The following is an 11,567-nucleotide window of genomic DNA, read 5'->3' as shown; positions in this document are numbered from 1 at the left end:
ACAACCGGCATTTCACCTTTTTAAACGCCGCATCCGGGGCCTTGTCCCAAGCCCAAGGCTGGCGCATCTTCAAGAGTAAGTGGAGGGGGACTTCCGGGTGCGGCGATGACCAGCTAAGTCGCACGTTTCGGCAGCTCCCGGTGAAACGGACTTTTGGGCTCTTGATAGGAGCCCCAACGGCAATTTTAACGGCTAAAAACACCGTGCGGTAAACCAGAAGGGAATTCCCCCTGGACACGGATGGAAAAAGGAGAGGAAAGTGGCCGGATTGCAGCGGATCCTTTGGAACAGCGGCAAGGAAGGCAAGCAAAAACCAAGATGGCGTCGGAAGGTGGCAGTCTCATATGGGGCCCTGAACGACAAGAGTTCTTGAAATGCTGCGTGGAAGAGATAAAAAAGGAAATGAAGAAAGAGCTGTTGGCCCCGATACTACAGGCGATTGAAGGGCTAAAGGAGGAACAAAAGACCCAGGAGCGGGAGCTTCGGGTCGTGAAGGCGAAGGCAGCCGAGAATGAGGACGATATACAGGGCCTGGTGGTGAAGACGGAGATACAGGAGGCACATCAGAAACGATGTGTGGAGAGGTTGGAGGCACTGGAAAACAACGCAAGGAGGAACAACCTGAGGATTCTTGGTCTTCCTGAAGGTGTGGAGGGTGCGGACGTCGGGGCATATGTGAGCACGATGCTGCACTCGTTAATGGGAGCGGAGGCCCCGGCGGGTCCGTTGGAGGTGGAGGGAGCATACCGAGTTATGGCGCGAGGACCGAGAGCAGGAGAAACTCCCAGAGCCATCGTGGTGAGATTCCTCCGTTTTAAGGATAGAGAAATGGTCCTTAGATGGGCGAAGAAAACCCGGAGCAGTAAATGGGAGAACGCGGTGATCCGCGTTTATCAAGACTGGAGTGCGGAGATGGCGAGAAGGAGGGCGAGCTTTAATCGGGCCAAGGCGGTGCTTCATAAAAGGAAGATAAAATTTGGAATGCTGCAACCGGCAAGACTGTGGGTCACATATCAAGGGAGGCACCACTACTTTGAAACGGCGGATGAAGCGTGGACCTTTATTGTAGAAGAAAAACTGGAATGAGTGGATTATTAAAAAGAACGTTTGGACAAAGTGGTGGGGCGAATGGGGGGGGCGAAGAGGGGTTTTATGTTCTAATCCTGCGGTGTGGTAACTTTTCTCTCTCCCACAGGGGGTGATGGGGGGAGGTGGGGAGGGAGAGGAGATGGGGCATTGGCCATGGGGGGGCGGGGCCAAGGGAGAAGCGCGGGCTTGGCTCCCGCGCTATGATAATTATGGCGGGAATAGAGAAGCAGGAAGGAGGGGGCGTCGCACGGTGCGAGCCGTGGTCACGGGGGGAAGCTGAGGTCAGCCAGAGTTTGCTGACTTCTGGGAGCAACATGGGGGGAGTAATTACGCTAGCGGGGGGTCTAGCGGGGGGGGGTGGGAGGGGGGAATTACTGGGTTGCTGCTGCTGGGGAAAGGGGGGAGCGGGTACGGGAGAGGATGAGCGGGGGGGCACCGCCTGGGGGAGATACAGCTGCGTGGGAACTGGGTGAGAAGCTGGAAAAAGATGATGGCTAATCGGCAAGGGGGGGGGGTGGGAAGCCCCCCAACTCGGCTGATCACGTGGAACGTGAGAGGGCTCAATGGGCCGATAAAGAGGGCACGCGTACTCGCACACCTTAAGAAACTTAAAGCAGATGTGGTTATGTTACAGGACACGCACCTGAAACTGATAGACCAGGTTAGGCTGCGCAAAGGATGGGTGGGGCAGGTGTTCCATTCGGGGCTAGATGCGAAAAACAGGGGGGTGGCTATATTAGTGGGGAAGCGGGTAATGTTCGAGGCAAAGACTATAGTGGCGGATAACGGGGGCAGATACGTGATGGTGAGTGGCAAACTACAGGGAGAGACGGTGGTTTTGGTAAACGTGTATGCCCCGAACTGGGATGATGCCAATTTTATGAGGCGGATGCTAGGACGCATTCCGGACCTGGAGACGGGAAAGCTGATAATGGGGGGAGACTTTAACACGGTGTTGGAACCAGGGCTGGATAGGTCGAAGTCCAGGACTGGAAGGAGGCCGGCAGCAGCCAAGGTGCTTAAAGATTTTATGGAGCAGATGGGAGGTGTGGACCCGTGGAGATTCAGTAGACCTAGGAGTAAGGAGTTCTCGTTTTTCTCCTATGTCCATAAAGTCTATTCGCGCATAGACTTTTTCGTGCTGGGTAGGGCATTGATCCCGAAGGTGAGGGGAATGGAGTATACGGCTATAGCCATTTCGGATCACGCCCCACACTGGGTGGACTTGGAGATAGGGGAGGAAACAGGAGGGCGCCCACCCTGGAGAATGGACATGGGACTAATGGCGGATGAGGGGGTGTGTCTAAGGGTGAGGGGATGTATTGAAAAGTACTTGGAACTCAATGACAATGGGGAGGTCCAGGTGGGAGTGGTCTGGGAGGCGTTGAAGGCGGTGGTTAGGGGGGAGCTGATATCAATAAGGGCACATAAAGGGAAGCAGGAGAGTAAGGAACGGGAGCGGTTGCTGCAAGAACTTTTGAGGGTGGACAGACAATATGCGGAAGCACCGGAGGAGGGATTGTACAGGGAAAGGCAAAGGCTGCATGTGGAATTTGACTTGCTGACTACAGGCACTGCAGAGGCACAATGGAGGAAGGCACAGGGTGTACAGTATGAATATGGGGAGAAGGCGAGCAGGTTGCTGGCACACCAATTGAGGAAAAGGGGAGCAGCGAGGGAAATAGGGGGAGTGAGGGACGAGGAAGGAGAGATGGAGCGGGGAGCGGAGAGAGTGAATGAAGTGTTCAAGACATTTTATAAAAAATTATATGAAGCTCAACCCCCGGATGGGAGGGAGAGAATGATGGACTTTTTGGATCGGCTGGAAATTCCCAAGGTGAAAGAGCAGGAAAGGGTGGGACTGGGAGCACAGATCGAGGTAGAAGAAGTGGTGAAAGGAATTAGGAGCATGCAGACGGGAAAGGCCCCGGGACCGGACGGATTCCCAGTCGAATTTTATAGAAAATATTTGGACTTGCTCGCCCCGGTACTGACGAGGACCTTTAATGAGGCAAAGGAAAGGGGACAACTGCCTCCGACTATGTCTGAAGCAACGATATCGCTTCTCTTAAAGAAGGAAAAGGACCCGCTACAATGCGGGTCCTACAGACCAATTTCCCTCCTAAATGTGGATGCCAAGGTCCTGGCCAAGGTAATGGCAATGAGAATAGAGGAATGTGTCCCGGGGGTGGTTCACGAGGACCAAACTGGGTTTGTGAAGGGGAGACAGCTGAACACGAATATACGGAGGCTGTTAGGGGTAATGATGATGGCCCCACCAGAGGGTGAAACAGAGATAGTAGTGGCGATGGATGCCGAGAAAGCATTTGATAGAGTGGAATGGGATTACTTGTGGGAGGTGTTGAGGAGATTTGGTTTTGGAGAGGGGTATGTTAGATGGGTGCAGCTATTGTATAGGGTCCCAGTGGCGAGTGTGGTCACGAATGGACGGGGATCGGCATATTTTCGGCTCCATAGAGGGACAAGGCAGGGATGCCCTCTGTCCCCATTACTGTTTGCACTGGCGATTGAGCCCCTGGCGATAGCGCTGAGGGGTTCCAAGAAGTGGAGGGGAGTACTTAGGGGAGGAGAAGAACACCTAGTATCTTTGTATGCGGACGATTTGCTACTATATGTGGCGGATCCGGCGGAGGGGATGCCAGAAATAATGCGGATACTTGGGGAGTTTGGGGATTTTTCAGGGTATAAATTGAACATGGGGAAGAGTGAGCTGTTTGAGGTGCATCCTGGGGAGCAGAGTAGAGAAATAGAGGACCTACCGTTGAGGAAGGTAACAAGAGACTTTTGTTACCTGGGGATCCAGATAGCCAAGAATTGGGGCACACTACACAGGTTAAATTTAACGCGGTTGGTGGAACAGATGGAGGAAGATTTCAAGAGATGGGATATGGTAGCCCTGTCAATGGCAGGGAGGGTGCAGGCGGTTAAGATGGTGGTCCTCCCGAGATTCCTCTTTGTGTTTCAGTGCCTCCCGGTGGTGATCACGAAGGCTTTTTTTAAAAGGATTGAAAAGAGCATCATGGGTTTTGTTTGGGCCGGGAAGACCCCGAGAGTGAGGAAGGGATTCTTACAGCGTAGCAGGGATAGGGGGGGGCTGGCACTACCGAGCCTAAGTGAGTACTATTGGGCCGCTAATATTTCAATGGTGAGTAAGTGGATGGGAGAGGAGGAGGGAGCGGCGTGGAAGAGATTAGAGAGGGCGTCCTGTAGGGGGACTAGCCTGCAGGCTATGGTGACAGCCCCATTGCCGTTCTCACCGAGGAACTACACCACAAGCCCGGTGGTGGTAGCTACACTGAAGATTTGGGGACAGTGGAGACGGCATAGGGGAAAGACTGGAGCTTTGGGGGGGGGTCCCCGATAAGAAACAACCATAGGTTTGCCCCGGGGGATATGGAATGTGGCAAAGAGCAGGAATAACGCAAGTGAAAGATCTATTTGTGGATGGGAAGTTCGCGAGTCTGGGAGCGCTGACCGAGAAATATGGGTTGCCCCAAGGGAATGCATTCAGGTATATGCAACTGAGGGCTTTTGCGAGGCAACAGGTGAGGGATTTTCCGCAGCTCCCGACACAAGAGGTGCAGTACAGAGTGATCTCAAAGACATGGGTGGGGGATGGTAAGGTGTCAGATATATATAGGGAAATGAGGGACGAAGGGGAGACTATGGTAGATGAACTAAAAGGGAAATGGGAAGAAGAGGAGATCGAGGAGGGGCTGTGGGCGGATGCCCTAAGTAGGGTAAACTCGTCGTCCTCGTGTGCCAGGCTAAGCCTGATTCAGTTTAAGGTATTACACAGGGCGCATATGACTGGAGCGCGGCTCAGTAAATTTTTTGGGGTGGAGGATAGGTGTGCGAGGTGCTCGAGAAGCCCAACGAATCATACCCATATGTTTTGGTCATGCCCGGCACTACGGGGGTTTTGGATGGGGGTGGCAAAGGTGCTTTCAAAAGTAGTGGGGGTCCGGGTCGAACCAAGCTGGGGGTTGGCTATATTTGGGGTTGCACAAGAGCCGGGAGTGCAGGAGGCGAGAGAGGCCGATGTTTTGGCCTTTGCGTCCCGAGTAGCCCGGCGCAGGATATTGCTAATGTGGAAGGAAGCCAAGCCCCCGGGGGTGGAGACCTGGATAAATGACATGGCGGGGTTTATAAAGCTAGAGTGGATTAAGTTCGACCTAAGGGGGTCGGCTCAAGGGTTCACCAGGCGGTGGCAACCGTTCGTCGAATACCTTGCGGATAGATAGATGGAAGGGGAAAAAGAAGGCAGCAGCAGCAGCCCAGGATTTGGGGGGGGGTGGGATTTGGGGGGGGGGAGTGGGCGGGGGGGGGTGTAACTTGTGACAAGGCAGTTGCCAATTAGGGCTAGTTTTCATTTTTGTTATTTAATATTTATTCATTTTTTGTTTTTTGCTTATATAAAATAGGTCATTGTTATTTGTGCTGTTATAATATTGTGTAAAGGATGCACAATGTACTGTGTTGGTTGACCAAAAATTTTCAATAAAATATTTATTAAAAAAAAAAGAGTAAGTGGAGGGGGGAACGGTAATAAAATTTGGAATAAGTCACCCATAATAATTTACTCCTCCAAGAAATGAGCAAAGTCCTGTGGTGCCTCGAGGAGCAGGGGTCATTTTGTTTGCCCGTACTTTCTCTGCGACCGGGTGTAGGCCGCCTCGGTCCACCCAGTGTCTGCAGGGCTTGTTGACAGCCGGTGGTCCTGCAGGGCGGGCTAGCTGATGGTGTCACTGGTGGGATATCCGCCCTGCGTGTGGCAGTGTGCCAGGATGGATGCGGATGGCCACGACGCATGCGTCCGTCAATCGAGGTGCGCCCCGCGGCTCGCCTGCCTCCTCTGCAGTGGGGCACCGCCTCAGATGGGTGCACGATCTCCTCCGCCCGATCGCGATTCCGGCGTTGGCCGACGGAGAATCCCGCCCCAGGTGCTGCGTCTCTCACACTTAAGGAAGATGGGACAGGAGTCGGACGTTCAGCAGCTGGGAATGTGGGATGAAAAGTGAAGCTTGGAGTTGAACCAAGTTCCTCAGCATAAACTAAATACACTGGATATAAAAGTGGAAACTTTAATTTCATATGGCTTCCCTCAAGCTCTGGTGATGCCAAGAGTCTTTGCCAATTCTCAGCTTTAATTTTTGTTTTCAGGCAAAGCCCCAATCAGTGCACGTCTGAGCAGCATGTGATTTCCAGGAACTTGGTGTTGACACTGAGAAGTTCACTGACGATGTCGAGAGACAGAAACGTGACTTTCACATTTCACTACAGGAAGAGCTGATATTCTTCAGACAGTCATATTGAACATTACTTGGTTGTTGACACTTCCCCACTGCCGTCTAAAAGTTAACACATCCAGCCCCTGGGTCACTAGGACAATGCTGACAGCTTTTGTGGCCTGGATCACAAGGCACCCATGCTCAGTCTTTATCCTGTTCTGCCTTGTCCTGGTGGCGTTCAACATGCCATCCCTGTCTCCAGACCAAGATCACCGCGGAATGCTGAATGCGCCGTTCGACGGGGATGACCGATTGCTTTGGAGGCAAAACGCAGATCTGCACGAAGGTCTGAGCGTTTGGAAGGAAAAGGTGGAGCGTCTGGAGTCTGAGCTCTCGAAGAACAATCGCATCCACGAGGCGAAGAAGCGTGAGGAGCTGGTGAGTTACCCGGCCCTCGTCAATGAGGGGCGAGGACTTGAGTTTAACTGGAGGCGCTTGGTGGATGCAGAATGAGGCATGAGGGAAGAGAAAGATTGATTTGTATTTTGACAGCACCATTGTTTGAAAGCGCGGTCACAGCCGATTAATCGGAGTCACTGTTACAACATTGGTAACAGGGCAGCCAATTTGTGCACAAAATCACACAAACAGCAGCATGACAAAGCCAAGGAGACCAGTTTTTGTGATTGACTGAACAGTCTGCCTGCTTGTTTACAAATGCTGGTCTCTGTACCCAAGAGCATCTTCAGGCCTTTGGTTTAACATAATTCCCCTCCGTAAAGCCGGTCATGGACCTCATTAGTGAACACGAAAGGTATTTATTGCTAAGAACAGTTTAGCATCCTCCAGGCTGCACCTACATGTCTAACAGAGCACCACCCCCCGGGGTTACTCTCCACTCTTGAGTCCCAGTTGGTCCGCAAGCCGGGTGAATCTTTCCTGCTGTGTTGCCCTTCAAGGGACTATCACCGCATCCTCTGACCGTTCTGCACCCCCGCGGCACTGGAGAGCCAGTCAATATTTGTTGTATGAACGGCCGGCATTGCGGCATGAACCTTCTGATTCAGGTGAAGAGCCTGGACAACTCCTCACATTGTCATCAGATTTAATGAGAGTCCAAGAAATTCCAGCAGACTGACCTGTTCAGTGCAATAATGAGGGAGTGCTGCACTGTCAGAGGGTCAGTACAGAGGGAGTGCTGCACTGTCAGAGGGTCAGTACTGAGGGAGAGCTGCACTGTCAGAGGGTCAGTACTGAGGGAGTGCTGCACTGTCAGAGGGTCAGTACTGAGAGGGTGCTGCACTGTCAGAGGGTCAGTACTGAGGGAGTGCTGCACTGTCAGAGGGTCAGTACTGAGAGGGTGCTGCACTGTCAGAAGGTCAGTACTGAGGGAGTGCTGCACTATCAGAGGGTCAGTACTGAGGGAGTGATGCACTGTCAGAGGATCAGTACTGAGGGAGCGCTACAGTGTCAGAGGGTCAGTACTGAGGGAGCGCTGCACTGTCAGAGGGTCAGTACTGAGGGAGTGCTGCACTGTCAGAGGGTCAGTACTGAGGGAGTGCTGCACTGTCAGAGGGTCAGTACTGAGGGAGTGCTTCACTGTCAGAGGGTCAGTACTGAGGGAGTGCTTCACTGTCAGAGGGTCAGTACTGAGGGAGCGCTGCACTGTCAGAGGGTCAGTACTGAGGGAGTGCTGCACTGTCAGAGGGTCAGTACTGAGGGAGTGCTGCACTGTCAGAGGGTCAGTACTGAGGGAGTGCTGCACTGTCAGAGGGTCAGTACTGAGGGAGTGCTGCACTGTCAGAGGGTCAGTACTGAGAGGGTGCTGCACTGTCAGAAGGTCAGTACTGAGGGAGTGCTGCACTGTCAGAGGGTCAGTACTGAGGGAGTGCTGCACTGTCAGAGGATCAGTACTGAGGGAACGCTACAGTGTCAGAGGGTCAGTACTGAGGGAGCGCTGCACTGTCAGAGGGTCAGTACTGAGGGAGTGCTTCACTGTCAGAGGGTCAGTACTGAGGGAGTGCTGCACTGTCAGAGGGTCAGTACTGAGGGAGTGCTTCACTGTCAGAGGGTCAGTACTAAGGGAGTGCTTCACTGTCAGAGGGTCAGTACTGAGGGAGCGCTGCACTGTCAGAGGGTCAGTACTGAGGGAGTGCTGCACTGTCAGAGGGTCAGTACTGAAGGAGTGCTGCACTGTCAGATGGTCAGTACTGAGGGAGCACTGCACTGTCAGAAGGTCAGTACTGAGGGAGTGCTTCACTGTCAGAGGGTCAGTACTGAGGGAGTGCTGCGCTATCACAGGGTCAGTACTGAGGGAGTGCTGCACTGTCACAGGGTCAGTACTGAGGGAGTGCTGCACTGTCACAGGGTCAGTACTGAGAGAGTGCTGCGCTATCACAGGGTCAGTACTGAGGGAGTGCTGCACTGTCACAGGGTCAGTACTGAGTGAGTGCTGCACTGTCGGAGGTGATGTGTTGGGTGCTCTGGATCCGTGGAACACATATAGGTCACCAACACTTAAAATGGTGCAACACTATTTTATTAAGTCAGAAGCTGTTTAACATACTTTCACTGTGGGTTAACACGATATTAGATTGAACTAAAGACCTATGCCTTGTCCTAACCAGTCTATGCACTCAGCACATGGCGAAGATCTGTGCTGCAGGCTGTGAGCTCTGTCCTACTAGGAAGCTGCAGCTCGAATGAGCAGGAACTCTGATGCCCCCTGTCTTTCTAGTGCATGTGATCTAACTGGTGATTGGCTGCGGTATTGTGTGCGTTGATTGGTCCCGCTGTGTGTCCATCAGTGTGTGTGTATCTGCACCATGATATACTGCTGTATATTATGACATCCCCCCTTTTATAAGGTCAGGTTCAGGGCTCGGGCGGTCTGGAGGAACTTTTCAAGGTTCGCGTCATGGTCCTGCTGATCATGGCCGCAGATGGTGACATTGTCCGCGTACGTAGTACATTGTCCGCAAGCCGTACTGGTCCACCATTTGGTCCATCGCCCTCTGGAAGACGGAGACCCCATTTGTGACACCGAAGGGGATCCTGAGGAAGAGGAAGAGTCGGCCGGCTGCTTCGAACGCAGTATAGGGGCGGTCTTTCGGTCGGATAGGGGGCTGGTGGTAGGCGGATTCGAGATCGAAAGTGGAAAATATTGAGCGATCCGATTGACCATTTCTGCTATGTGAGGAAGGGGGTACACATCGAGCAGCGTGAAGCGGTTTATGGTCTGGCTATAGTCCACGACCATCCGTTTCTTTTCCCCGGACCGTACTACACCACTTCTGCAGGTTCCAGGGGCTGTTGCTAGCCTCGATGACCCCCTCTCCCAGTAAACTCTGGACCTCATGACTTGATAAAAGTCATGTCTTGGGCACTGTACCGCCAGCTCCTGGTGGGCTTGCAGTCGGGAGTGAGGTTCGCGAATAGAGAGGGGGGTGCGACTTCCAGTGTCGTAAGGCTGCATACAGTGAGGGGGGGCAAGGGTCTACCGAACTTCAGTGTCAGGCTTCGGTGGCTGCATTGGAAATTCAGCCCGAGCAGCAGAGGGGTGCAGAGGTGAGGGAGGATATAAAGTTGAAACGAGCGTATTCGGCGCCCTGGATCGAGAGGTCCGCAATACAATACCCCTTGATTTGGACCGAGTGGGACCCAGATGCGAGGGCTATGGTTTGGGATGCGGGATGAGTGTGCAAGGAGCAGCGCCTTACCGTTTCTGGGTGGATAAAGCTCTCCGTGCTCCCGGAGTCGAAGAGGCAGGGACGTGTCCGGTCGGTGCGCATCCGCATTGCGAGGCCTGTGGGCCTGTGAGCCTGATTTTCGGGCCTGATGATCTTTTTGTTTCTGGGGCTTGGGTCTGGCCAGGCAGACCCTCGTGAAATGCCCCTTCTTCCCGCAGATGGCGGAGCGGGCTTGGCAACGTGGACGTGGGTGCTGGCCCTGCCCACAGAAATAGCACGGTGTGCCCCCGGTCTGAGCGGATCGCCACGCAGCGCAGGCCCGTAGCGTGGCCGAGTCTGGGGAAGTACGAAGGGGGCTCGCAGGGACCGCGGGGTACGGGCCTAGATTGTGGCGGGCTACTTCCAGCGAGATTGTGGCGAGCATTACCGTGTCCTGGAGGTCTTTTGCTCCATTTTCGAGGAGTCGCTGCCAGATATAGGTCGAATGGATGCCGGACACGAAAGCATCTCGGATGTGCAGGTTCATATGGACTTCCCCCGTCACATCCTGATGATTGCAGTTCCTGGCGAGTGCGGTGAGCTATTCCACAAATTCGTCTAGCGTTTCCCCAGAGCTCTGCCGGCAGGTCGAGAGCAGATGCCGGGCATGTACCTCGTTTATGGGTTTGACGAACCGCTTGCGTAGGATCTCGACCTCCTGGTCGTAAGTAGTCGCCTTCTCGATCATGGCGGTGATTCTGTGACTCACCCGGGCATCGAATATGCGCAGCTTGCGTGGCGCTAGGATGGGAGTCTCCGAGGAGTTCAGGTAGGCCTCGAAGCAGCGAGGCCAGTACTTTAAAATTTATTTTGCCTCCGGTGTCCGTGCTTCCAGGTTGAGCTTCTCTGGCTTGAGACCTGCGTCCATCCTAACGTAGTTCAGCTTATTAAATTGTAGTACCCTCAATAACGACGCAAGAGAGTAGAACGGTAAAGAAGGCTTTAATAAGCTGAGAACTAGCCTGATGCCGAGACTGGTGCTTACTGGGTGTCGCCTACAGAGCGGCCCCTTATATACGACTCCCTGGTGGGCGGAGCCGGAGGCGGAGTCCCCCAGGGTTCCAAGCCCGGTCTTAAAGGGAACATCACCTTACATGATTATAAGGGTACAGTAACACAGTAAACATAAATCACACCCCCAGAAGAGATTAGACAAGTCCATCATCTGTCGACCCCTGAGCTGTCGCAGCCCCCCGAGCAGGATGCCTCAGGGCCGGGTGCGAGCGAGACCCCCGAGGGCCCGTTCCGCCCTGTGCCATTTTGCACCCCAGAGGCGTTCCTTTTTACAACGCCGGAGGGCTGTGACGGCTCCCTGACCTCAGGGTCATTGGGTGTTGGTTGTCTCCCCTCTCCATCCTAGCCTCCGACGCCGGCAGTCCCCGTCTCCACCCTGGAGCTTATTCCGGAACTGTTCCCGGGTCTATCCGGTGACCCGGCATCGCAAGAGGAGGGGGGGGGGGGGGGGGTTTCAACCGCCACCGCCCTCTGGCCTGATACA

Source organism: Scyliorhinus torazame, chromosome 23, assembly GCF_047496885.1.
Source record: "Scyliorhinus torazame isolate Kashiwa2021f chromosome 23, sScyTor2.1, whole genome shotgun sequence".
Classification (NCBI taxonomy): domain Eukaryota; kingdom Metazoa; phylum Chordata; class Chondrichthyes; order Carcharhiniformes; family Scyliorhinidae; genus Scyliorhinus; species Scyliorhinus torazame.
This window is presented reverse-complemented; position numbering follows the sequence as displayed.